Genomic DNA, 10,855 nt, shown 5'->3' with positions numbered 1-10,855 from the left:
TGTTATGTGGGAAAGTATTTCACAGTTGCAAAACCCGCATCCGACCCATTGACCTTACACTTTGTCGCTGACCATATATTCTAGCTCAGAGTGACACCAGTTTAAGTAACCTAATGTAGCGAGGACTGTTTGCCAGTGCTCTTTCTCACCGGAAAATACGCAACTAACCCATTGGGCTCCATAAGTACACTGTAACAGTAATTTCTGTGTGTATGCAATGCATATGGATTGTAGAATTTAGTGGTGCTCTGTCTTCCACTTCTGTATACAATATGCCTGATCTAAACGGACCCCTTATTATTACAGGCCCTGGGCAGTACATCATACTGACAACAGTAATGTGCTTTTACTGACAACCTCACTGTTCGTTTTTCCTGATTTTGTAGTCATTTAAATAAAACAACATGACCTTCCAGTGAGAGACTTTCGTCCCCCTTTTCCTTCTGTTAAATTGTGAAATTTGTCAGTAAGCTTGTTGCCTTCCAACCAGCAAATGCGGCAGAGTACGGCTGGTAAACGATTCACAAACCACGATTTAGTGCCGTTAAGACGATTTCTTTAAACATTCTCGTAGCTGAAGGAATTTAGCTTCTTCTTAAATCGTTTTATGCAGCAACGTTCACAGGTATCTCAAATAGGAAAAGCTCTTTATCCAGGTACAAAGGTTGTAAAACAAACTTCCCACAGTTTGTGTCAGGTTGATCTTTTCGTCTGATAGCACTGTATAAGTATTTGGCTAAGAGGTATCACAAGTAGTGTTCCTGTAGCTGTGGGAACCATTGGTTGAAAACGAGTTTAACACCAATGAGTACAGTACTGCTAAATATTCAAAATGATTTACAGCCTAAGACTTAATTCATTCACAAACTGAAGCTAGACTGTGTATCCTTGTCTTGCTTGAGTGGGCATTGGAAGGCATTTACACACACGTATACAATACTATGAATACTTCGAACGCTATAGTTAAACGTTGCTCTCATAAACTAATTTTGTTTTTTTAATTCTTCTGGGTCCTCAGCGTGCAATATGTGTTGTAGATACAGTCTTAGACAAAAAAAAAAAAAAAGACCTCTGAGTCGTTCACGTAGGGTGGACAATACTGTCGTGCTCTCCTCAAAATTCTGTGTCCGCTAATATGGTCGATCTGGCAACATTGTAGACTAAGTCATTTCCCGGAGGAAGTCTTGACTGTAGTCTGAGTACATCAGTCTTGACTACGACCGTAGTCTTGAGGTAAAACACGAGACTAGCTAATACGACATCTGGCAACAGAAAGCACACATCGACAAAACTTTTATCGCCCCTTCCCTCTCGGTGCTGAAGCTATGAGCGTAATTCAAGTGAATCTACAATATATTTCGCTTTCTGTTACATTGGTAATAACAATTGGTTCAACACTCCTTTAGCGAGAGACTTCTTGGCCGGCCATCTGCCTCTGAACACCGCATGCGTCTGAGTTCTCTGGGAACCGTTTGCTGCCTACAGGCGGGGGCTGAGGCACTGCGCTGCCTCGCCTTCCGCCGACAACGTCTGCTCCACTCCTCACTCTCGACATTGGAACATACTTTAATGTTGTTGAGTGGTGACCCATAAAATCTGTCTACGATTTGTGTTTCAAACTCGATAGCAATGGAAGCACAAAACCGTTTTTATTTGATGAGTATTTTATTACACTAGTATGCAATACATCAATGTGTCACAGAATTAATTTAATTGTTCCTGATCCAGTGTGCTATAATTAAAGCGTCACATCCTGTTCTTTTTCCTTTCACAGGGGATTCTTCAAATAATTTATTTTTGTCATGGATTCATATGTGTTAGTCAAGGCACAGAGAGTAGTGCAATGTAATGCATTTGGTTTCATTCTTTGATTCCCTGTGGTAAATGGATGCGAAACATTGTGTCAAGTACCTTTCAGAACCTGCTCTATAGCTACTCAGGCAAATTGCTTGTTTTGAGGTCCATACATTAATTAATGGAGAAGTGAACGCTGTTCAAAAGTGATATTTAAAATATTCAGTTGGATTTAAGATGACAAAATTGCCCATATTTGAAGCTACCTAGAGAAAAAGTAAGTTGCTAGAGCCAACTTAGCATAGAGGCCCCATAGTAATCAAGATGTTCATTTCCTTCATACTTATCACCCTGGCATGTCAGTCTTAAGTGAAGAACAATATTGAAATTCGTATCGTTGACGGTCGATTCGAATTTCTTCAGAGACGCTTGTATTGTGAAGCAGCTTGGCAGTCAGAAAGTCGATCTCTATGACCATTAACACAACTTGCTGTGTCGTGCTACCAAGAGGACTCGATGTGTAAAGATTTTCTTCCGAATTCGTTACAGAAATTTTTATGGAAATTCGCAGCTCCATAAAATAAATCAGACAAAAAAGCTCAGACATGCTGATCCGTGCCACGGTTAGAACTGACGTCTGATTGAGCCGTTGCAACACGAGATACGGGCGGTGGCACGGGGCTAGGGACACACTGCTGTCAGCACCCCACTCTCATCGTGGTATCGGTCGCTCAGCCTCATAACGCATTGTGAACGATAATAGAAATTGTCACTTTCGTGAAGAATAGCATTTCTTTAGCCAAAAAACTGAATTTTCTGTCTCAGTGTCTAGGGGTTATATAGCACGGGTCATTCAAATGGAAAGGGAATATCTAGTGAATTTAGCGAGTCAGTTCACTACCATACTTGGAAGTGATTGCACTGTCACAGTGTTGCAAAATTTTTTCACGATGTTGCCAATTCTCAGCTGTGTTAGGAAGAGCAATGTAGCAGCATGTGAGGAGAATCCCATGCTCGTGTCATAGGAGGATACGGAGAGGAGGTACAGGATTTGGTTAATATGCAGCGTTTTCTCCTACCAGTTGTGTCAAACATTCAGGTTTATCAACTTCCAGCACGATTACAGTTTCCCACAAAATATATGCGAATAAAACACTTATCCTGTTACTTTGTGACAAAAGATTATTTCAGTACAACAAAAAGTCTTTGACCACCTGTCACGAAAAGTAAGATAACAAACACTTTGCACCTCGAAATCGATTGCATCTATGTGCAGTCTTGTGATCATAAAAGTAGATTTTCATGAATTGCACGAGAATGTGGAAAAATGTTACTGGGAATGGAAGCTATAAGAAACACAATTAACTAATTATTCTGTGCCACGTAATAATCAATGCATTTGAAAATTCAGACGAGAAGAGACTAAAAATTATGCCCATTAAGACAGAAACTAAAGTGCAGATGCGGGCACTGTGCAGATCTGCGCTTTTTCATCTTCAGATCTATACAAATAATGTATACTAACCAGCGTATTCATCGCTTTCGTAATGTTTCCCTCTGGTTTAGTCTTCTAATGATGAACTGGATCCACACCCATGAGTCTGATTGTTTCTTTGTATCCTTCCTTTTACTATCTTTGTGTGTTATTGCTCGGTGTTCAAAAAGCAAAATGTTATGCCTGCTCCCACGAGGTATTAGAACGAGGTCGCAAGAAGGCTAACGAAGTGTAATCAAAACACATTAAGACGCCAATTTGTCTGTCGTCATGGTGTTAAGTCGACAGACATAGTTGGGTGTTATTGCGTGCATCACCGGCATCCCACTGTTGTCTTCTTTTTCTGAGATTTTCATATCACCCTGAACACAAGACGACGAGATAAATGTGTATGTTCTCCGTGACGAAACATACCACATTCCATTCATCCTGATCCATTCGTTACGTGCATCGGGAGCAAAGAGTGATAGGAAAGTTGTTGTGAGGTGACGAATAACAATAACAAATGTAGTAGTAACAAATCAGTAATCTACGATGTTTACTGCATTACAGACAATTGTTAACGATTAACAAAATAACCAAGATAGGCTGAGTGTTTGATTGGTGCACTGCATAGGTGTTCTTACCACTTTGTTACTAAATTCTGTTCCGGTTGTTTGCAGAGGGAAAAGAGAGAACCCTGTAGCCATACATATCGCTAGTACAACGAGATATTACCTATCAACATTCCTTGCTTAACATCACGAGACGAACAGGGCGTCACCGAGCTGATATCTGAAATACATTTTTATATTCTCTCTCTCTTTCTCTCTTTCTCTCTTTTCATTTTCCTTTTTATTTTTCTTTTAATTTTTTGAGGAAAGCATCAAGAAGCGCGAGTAATAAGCAAGTAGGCATTTTATATGTTTGCACTTATTTTCATCGGGTTATATAATGCAAAAATACACCTGTTAAGTGTATTATTGCGTAATTCCAATTACTGATAGTCTATTCGTGAGTTTGCGCGCATTCAGTGGGGTGAAACCTGTCACAGAAGCAAGCAAAACACAAAGATTTCTTGCACCATGCGCAACTCACAAACGAAATCTCGCTGCACTGGCGTATTGTCTAATATATTGCTTGGAAAACATATCTGATTCATGTCGCTAAATACAGCTCTATCAGATATCAATGTGGATGCGTACCAAGTGTATAAGAGTATCTCTTGAAATACACAGAAAGGCACAAAGGGGTATTCGACTGAAACATAGTCATGATCAAGATTGTAACTGGGGTCGACAGCATCGTCGTCTACCACCTTGACAACTCGAATGGTGACAGTGCTCTGCCGGTTACTTACGTTTACTGGTATCAAAGCTACAGCATGAAAACACAAAAATGTTAATAAGCTCCAGATCATTAACTTTGGAACCCATAGTAAAGTAAAGCAGTCATCAGTTAGAAGATTGGCTTGAACACCTCAGAGCTTTAAGAGGCACGCTCCTGTTGGAGCTGGTATGCCGTTGCTTTCCTCCGACCTTTGAGTTGACTTGCCTAGACAGTTAATAGGGAACCAACAGTTTAGCGTGGCTTTCGGACCACAGTGCAACTTGGTATTTTACCCATCAACAAACACTGCCTGAGGGAAAATAAGTGTAAAATGGGAGATAAAATTCGTGGGACTGACCAGGGATCGAAGCCGAAACCTTCGTACTTGTAGTCTTGCTATTTATCAGTTTGCCGCCATGTAGCCACCACTGTGGCTCCTGCTTGGCATTAAAATTAATGATCTCTTGTTTGTGACTGCGTTGGCACTTGAGCGTCCCTGCACCAAAGTAAAGAGAACTGAATTGAATGTAGTTCCTTCAAGTTGGCATAAACAGAAAAGGAGAAAAATTAAACAACATAAATGGTCTCTCTTTGATGCCTCGATCTTCATTGCCATTATGAATCATATGAGGAAAACCGTACATATTGTATACCGAAGTGGAAGACAGAGCACCACTAAATTCTACAGTCCTTATGATGCACTGCATACACACAGAAATTACTGTTACAGTGTACTTATGGAGCCCAATGGGTTAGTTGCGTATTTTCCGGTGAGAAAGAGCACTGGCAAACAGTCCTCGCAACATTAGGTTACTTAAACTGGTGTCACTCTGAGCTAGAATTTATGGTCAGCGACTAAGTGTAAGGTCAATGGGTCGGATGCAGGTTTTGTAACTGTGCAGTACTTTCCCACATTACAGAAGCAAATATTAAATTTGAACTAATATTGCGAAAATTTTGAACTTGGATAGCTTAGAATGAAAATCTTTCTGTTTATTGCAAAGGAAAACAATTGATTTTCTAAAACATTCTCTGTCATACACAACTGGAAACAGGTCATGTCGACCAAATCATATGGAAGAACTGACAGCGACACATATCGGAAGGCAGTAAGATCCCTTGGCTTTTGGTTTGGCAGTATTCGACAGCCATTTCTAGGGGCAAGTAAATGAAGAAAGACAGCGCGTTTTTGTTATCAAGTGACGTCTTCAGCAATTACTTCAGTTTTAATGTATTCTACGAGTAATTACTGATGTTTGATACTAACATGAAAAGAATTCCGTAGACAGGGAAAGAACCTGTTCTTGGGCAACTACTTCTATAATGACCAAAAGGCATTAAATGATGTCCAGGCAAGTAGTAGGGCAACCTTCGTACAACCCCACTTTCCATTGTTGCCAAATTTATTCAAGATGGCGGCGCTGACGTCATCCAAGATGGCGGCATGTAGACTTGGCAACAGCGCATGACGTCATCCAAGATAGCGGCATTTGGCGAGAAAATAGGCCAATTGTGCTATGTCCACTAACCTAACCCTGTAGAAAAAATCGCGGTACGTTTGAATTTTGGCGGGAAAATAGACCAATTGTGCTATGTCCACTAACCTAAGCCTCCAGAAGAAAAAATCGCAGGAAGTTTGAATTCCAATAGGATAATACATGCAAAACCATATTTGTCTTTATTATTATTCATTATCATTTATTAATAATTCATTATCATTTGTTATTTATTATTATTTATATCATGCAGATGTGTATGCAGTCCAACTTTGTTAGTTCATACCCCTGCCACTAGAGAGCGCCACCGTGATGTCATTAAAGATGGTTAATGTTGGCGGGAAGAAAGCCAATTGTGCTACCTCCACTGAACTACCGTTACCATTCTCCTGCACATTCAGTCTTCGCTGAGCTGTTGTTGTCAAACTATCACCACGTGTTCGATCATAGAGAGGGATGTGGGTATAGAGCAGCCTTCAATAACTGCATTTCATATAGACATTTGAGGGAGGACTGCAGCCACAGTTCACTACATAGGTGTGGAAGCGTATGATAATGGAAGAGTGTTGGAGCAATAAGTACAAGAATTCTGTTCAGCAGATTTCGGCTAAGCAGAGGGATGGAGCCAGGATGCATCCCATAACCAGCACATGCTCATGCGCATGCACAAGCTGCAGGCTTATTTACCATCAAACATTCACTCTTCCAAAATGCAAGAGACTTTCAGTTGACACCAATTCGCTTCGGCGTAAGCATATTCATATACAACGTACTGTATATACCATTGAAGACCAACCTGCAGAATGTGTTCAATCGATGAGTTATTGGTGTTTGATTGCGATGAGTTTAACAGCAGTGTAGTTTGCAGGCATACAGCTGAGGACTTCCCCCATAGCCTCCTACATGCTGAATGGAAACGTGCATTAATCCTGGAACATATGAATAAGAAAAAGAACACAGTCCTCCAAATAAATTCCCTCCAACGAAATGCTTTAAAAATGCATTACCCATCTCATGCAAACATCTGCTTCTGTTGAACCTGTCTACCTTTTCTATAGCCCACATATAAGCTCCCAGCCCACAAGAGATGACTGCCTCCGATCCAGCAGAGCAACGAACTGATATAGTTCACAAGTTCTCCGCTAGAGGGCACTTTGATAGGTCACGTGTTCACCTCATTCAATCAATAGCAGCACAGCATCATGATGACGTAGTTGGCTTCTATATAAGGAGCACTCAGCAGCTCCTCCATCTCTGTTCCAGTCAGTCAAGATGAAGCGTCAGTCACCACCACAGCAGAATAGGAGGAGGAGCAAGCAGCACCAGAAAAGTAAGTCCACAAATTATTATTATTATTATTGCTATTATTATTGTTTCTCTACCAACATCACATCATTTCTTATGAATATTCGTCTTGGTCCTCCAGCAGCTCCGCCCGTGATGCCAGCATCAGCAGGTCCCAGCACGTGAAGGCCTCGGACTCGACCACGCAGGATCCTGTAGCTCAGCTTCTCAGCATGCTGGAGCAGGATAGCCAGGGGTTAATGTCGGTGCCAGAGGCTGCGCTTGACGGGGCTTCACAACACTGGGCTCCTTCGTACGCACCGTCCACTGATCATAATCTCACAAGGGACATCCCACCATCAGTGCAAGAACAGCAGGCTAACAGCGCTGGTGTGGATGTCGTGGATGAGAAGATACCGACCGCCGCTTCACCTCAACCTTTACTATTCGCCTCAAGCTATGTGTTAACAGTTAGTGGTTCAAAACGTATCCATTTAGGACTTGAAGTTTCACAATACGGTAGCCTCTCAACTGTGTTAGTGCTCGAAAATGTGCTCAAAAATATTAAAGTGAAATTTTCTGACTACGATTGGGATGAACTGTGTCATTTAAAAATACACATCAGGAATCATATGACTACCGAATATTATCCATCCCACACCTACCAGGACATGTACTGTGGCAGTCTAACTGTGAGTATTCTATTAATGTATGATGGGTGAGTTTGGAGCTATTATGACATCATTAACCCATCTTACACGTCACACGAACTTCTGAGCTGTGACCTTTTTTTCGCATGTGTCAACATCTTGCTGTTTGAAGCGCCATCAAGTCCAATTGTGATGTCACAAGACGCCACACTTCTGGACCATTAGAAAGGAAGGTTGTATGCACCTTTGGGCCATATTTAAAACTTAGGCGTAACAGTGAGTGGCAATTATGGGATTTCGAAAAAGTGCTCCTTTAAATCGAATGTGCAGTCTATTCCCTCTAAATGTTCTTTCACAAAGAAGGCCAGATACCTCAAAATGAAAACTGATTTAGATTTTACAATGTGCAGGTAAAGAAAAATCTTCCACCGTCCATAAAAAATAACACAACTCGATGAAATAATGTTCATCTAATATACTTCTTTTAAGTACACAGCTCGTGGTCTTATGTTAGCGTTCTCACTTCCTGCGCACTGGGTCCTGGGTTCGATTCCCAGTGGGGTCAGGGATTTTTCCTACCTCGAGATGACAGGGTGTTGTGTCATCTTCATCATCATCATTCATCCCCATTACAGTCAGAGGAAGGCAATGGCAAACCACCTCCACTAGGATCTTGCCTAGTACAGCGGTGTGGGTCTCCCAAATCGTCCCCTACTCTCCTCGGAGTATGGGACATCATCAACATTCTTTTTTAACACTGAAAAATTCAGCTCCATTGAAAAAGAAAACCAGACGTTTTTAATGTTATTTGGTACATAGAAAGAACAAAACACTATGTGTAATATGAAAAGTGGCCATATTGGTCCAGCATGTAGAGTGCTACGTTCTGGTCCCAGAGGTACTGGGTTCAATTCCAAGTGGGAGAAGGAATTTGTCCTCATCCCAGTCCTTCTAGGATGGTCCCAGGTCCACTAAACCTGCTATGAAATGGTTAATCCCAGGGATGAAAGGTAGCTAGGTGATTGCCCACCACCCTGCTCCTCCTAGTGTCATGACAAAGAGTGGCTGCATATTAGCTGCAGTCAGGCCAATAGCCCAGTCATGGGATTGTACTACAGACTTTACCTTTTATAAGATAAAAAGTTTGTGTCTATTGGCTTACAAATATTGTTTCGTTGTGTTTGTAAGTACGTTTTCTTTTTCCTAGATAAAATGATGATGTTTTGAAATATTTGGAAGACACATTTCTTATTGCTACAATTCTCAATAGTGTACTATATAAACTTTGTAAATAACATTCGTTATGAGTTTTGGTTTGGCCATTAATAACGTTGCCAGTTTCTATAGTTTGATACTATAATTTGTCTGTTCATATCACAGTTTGTATCTTATAATCTCGCTTTCACTGTTTGGTACTGGACTGACCAAAGTGACATTATGTTGACATTCTGTTTAGTGTGGACAGCCATTATTTGATGCCTGATGGTGGTGTCAATTCCGTTCCATTGATGCTCAGTGAGAATCAGTTTTAGTCACATCACAGTACAAAAGAACAGAGAGTAGTGTATTAAAATGGTACACATGCACTACTCTTATTCTGTATGGTTTGACAAAACATGGCATATAAATTGTCGCATGTCTTCAACTAAGTTTCTATTATCATAAATGTTGTTCATTTCCAAAATAAAAAAGGGTAATGACCCAAACTACAGCAAATAATGCGCAATGGGAATTTCATTATTTGTTCACTGTAGGAGTCGGCCTATCCTTTAGAAGCACCAAAATTTTGGATTAATTTGACATTTATGCAGAAATTAGCTAGTTAGAGAGCAGAAGTTAATCGTCAGAAGATTTAGACTTGTTGTATTGGATTATATTAGAACAAATATAATTAAAACTAACGATGTGTCTTTTTTAATTATAATGGAAACCATATTCACATTAAACAAAACAGAAAAAAATTCATGCACATTGTGTGTGTGTGTGTGTGTGTGTGTGTGTGTGTGTGTGTGTGTAATGGCGGATCTGCTTGATGCAGCCATGCTTTTGTGAAGTATTTTTAGCTACATCAGTGATAGTCATGCGAAAAGAAAAATGCGCCAAACCATTTCAAGTTAAGTACCTACCCACAAACAGAATGCAGTTCATATCTTAACGGAATACACAGATAGAAACCAAATTCCAAAATACTGTAAATAACCAAAAATTTGCAATTCCTCCCTCCCCCCCCCACACACCCCCTCTCATGAAACCATAGCTCTGTAGACTTGTAGATACTGGTTACCAGTAAAGTGGTGAGGAAAAAAAATAGTACAGGACACTGTCAAAAACAAAAACAAAAACCAAAAAAAGGATTAAAGGGGCAAAGAATATACATTATTACAGACTGGTGGCTCATAGTACACCAAATTAAGAGAGTATCAATCGCGAAAGTAGCTTCACAAAGCTGCCTACAACCGAACGAAGAAGTATAAGGAGGTAAACATAAAGTTAAGACTTTCAGGACCAGTTGTTTTAGTTTCTGGAGAGCCCTCCGTGTTGTATGGTCGTGGTCCATGAACCTTGCCAGCTCAGAGGATGCAGGAGTACCTCTGAAGATACCCAACAAAGGTCTGGACGTACCATTAGGAACAAAAATTTTTCTTGGACCATGGACCATGACTATAAGACCCAGAAGTTTCACATTTATTAATTATCTTATGAGCTTTTCCAAATATCTACGCATACGATCGAAGCTCAGTACATATTCAGTCACGACGAACTACTGTTTTTTCAGTGATTTAACTTTAACATAATATTACTGTACAAATGTCCTGAAATTAGCGAAT

Source organism: Schistocerca cancellata, chromosome 4 (assembly GCF_023864275.1).
Source record: "Schistocerca cancellata isolate TAMUIC-IGC-003103 chromosome 4, iqSchCanc2.1, whole genome shotgun sequence".
NCBI classification, from domain to species: Eukaryota; Metazoa; Arthropoda; class Insecta; order Orthoptera; family Acrididae; genus Schistocerca; species Schistocerca cancellata.
The sequence above is the reverse complement of the archived record's forward strand: the minus strand, read 5'-3'. Positions refer to the sequence as shown.